We start from the raw sequence: 2,600 nt of genomic DNA, 5'->3' as shown, positions 1-2,600 counted from the left end.
TTAACTTCAGAATATATCTTCAGGTGACTGAGCTGGAGGAGAAGGTATGATGGTTTTGTTTTATCTTACAAGTCACAGCTATGACAATACAATGAAAAGAATCTATAAATTGCAACAAACTTCTGTACAACACAATTCCTGCAGCCCTGAAATAGCAACAGTCTGCACAAACAATGGACTTCAAACTATCTGAATATATACAGGTCACGATTTCCCATCTCTCTGCCTAACAATTTCTCCCTCTAGACTTGGAAAATCTGAAGAGGTACACACAGTTTACTATTTATAATGCTGTCTACTTGCATCCCATTCTACTCCAAAAAGTGTCAACAAGAAATTTAGTGCTATCTCTTAATATAAATGCAGCCATACTAGTAAACTGGAACACTGCCTCTGTATTAGAGGGTGGACTGACTTAACTCTCCATTTTATACCTATACTTTTAAATCAGTATACAGAGCATATTAGAGCTGTAGAGAAAAAATAATTTAATTTTGTTCCCTGACTAACCACTCTGCTGAGGTCAGTGTAGAGCACAGAGCAGGAATGTTTCAAAAGCTAGTAAGTTAAAAAAAAAAAAAAATCTGATGTTCACATTGGACTTTGTATCTCTACTCCCTCCCTCTCCAGTCTAAGCTAAATGTCAATAACCATCTTGTTCAGAGGTAGGTCAGAACAGTGGACGAAGTATCTATTTTAGCCTAGATGTTACATGGCTTTTTGAAATAGTTTCAACCTGATGTTTTTCCAGTCACTCAAATAAAAACATCTCCAAAGCTTTAAGATACAATGGGACCTAGTCAGATATTCATCCGCAGCAGCTTAGAAATATAGTAGTCAGTTAAAACATAATTTTTGTTTACAATTTTTGTTGTTACAAATATTGTTGTAACAAGTTACTGTTGTTCTCCAATATTTTCAACCAGCTTAATGAAAATACAGTAGAACCTCATTGTTTCACACTTGTCACTGGGAGATTCAGCGTACATTTCTTCACTGTGACCATTTTACAACATTCAAGCACTGAGAGTTAGCCAGGATGATGCACTTCAAGATACGCTCTGTTCTTACCAGTGGTGAGTTATAATTCAGCTTTATTTCCTATCCTGGGATGTAAGTGTACTGATATTTAGTAGGAAAAAAAAAAAAGTCATAAAATGAGGTAGCACTGACACTCTCTTTGCTGGAATGTGGACAGATCCTGGGCTTAATTTTAAAGGGTGGCTTCGCAAGATTCTACTGTAATCTACACAAAATGTATAAAACACGAACCATTTCCAGAATAAGGCCACTAATTTTGCCATTGGCAATTAACAGTGAGAAACAGCAGTTAAAAGCAAAAACACTCACTTGATTACAGAGGTGTTTTTGAGGCAATAAACTGTGGGAAGAAGTATAAACACACAGTCCTCTCATCCCTCCTCTTTCTTTTCCAGTATGAGTTTAGGTGTCTCTGCTTCCTGTATGTACTGTTCCCCGAGGAGAAATTTCAGTCTGTTTTCTTAGTGGGGAATCCAAACAAGTCCATGCTACATTTGAAGATGAGGACAGCACTGTAGAACAGTAGGATTACAAGTTTCCCATGAGTCATAGTCATGACAGTCTGATGTCCAGATGCCCAGATTCGATACCAGGGCTTCTCTTCTCTGCAATGGCTGGGCACAACATGTTGTTCAGATTCACTTCTGTGACCTAGGAAAGGGACAACAAATTTATAAATTAGTAATATTTTGGGTTGCAATGCTTCAGAGACCTAAAATGGTAATTTTCAAATTACCATAGTAATCAAAAGTGTTTAGCTGGCAATCCTTTGTTCAGCATCAATTGGCCAGCTTTCAGAAGGAAAGCAGATCTGAATGCAGTTGTGCATTTAAGAGATGGATTTATATGGGTGCATAGCTGATTTATGGAAGGTTTTACCACTACTTGTGAAATATGAGGTACAAATGGCCATTAGGACATGCGATTAAAAATTTGTATTCAAGTAATTTTATCCATGTGAATCTGGACACTTTGAAAAACTAGTCAGTGTTTTTATTTTGAATGTACTTGCAAACTATCTGTTTATTAACACACATTTACTTACCAATCCCAGAATCTGCAAGATGCTAAAATGGTATACAAACATAAGCCCAGTAGACAGAAGAGCCCACCAGAAACTGGAGAGTGGTTCTGGAGTGTAGACACCTTGAAAAGAAAGGAATACATTAGTATTCAGCTGAATTACTGTGTCCAAACACTCATGGAAAATCCTCTTTTCTCCTCTAGATGTTGGGGTATCTGGTTTTAGCTGATAACCTAGAGACTCCTGTTATAGTAATTAATATTTGACAGCCTTATTTCTTACCTGCAGCATCCGGATCAGTTTCTTCCCTCCTTCTGCTCCAACATTAAAATGTACAATATATTAGCTCAGTAAGCTTGCCTATTTTCCACCAACACCAGTGATTTTTACCTCATTTACCTAATTTTTCCTTCTAACACAGAAGTACTAAATGTATCTAAAATACTGTAACAGCATACAATGGAGTCTTCGAAATCAGGTTATTTTTGTACTCAAACACCTGCTTGTTATGGGAGCTATGACTTTAGCATGTACA

Source organism: Dromaius novaehollandiae, unplaced genomic scaffold (genome assembly GCF_036370855.1).
Source record: "Dromaius novaehollandiae isolate bDroNov1 unplaced genomic scaffold, bDroNov1.hap1 HAP1_SCAFFOLD_133, whole genome shotgun sequence".
NCBI lineage: Eukaryota > Metazoa > Chordata > Aves > Casuariiformes > Dromaiidae > Dromaius > Dromaius novaehollandiae.
This window is presented reverse-complemented; position numbering follows the sequence as displayed.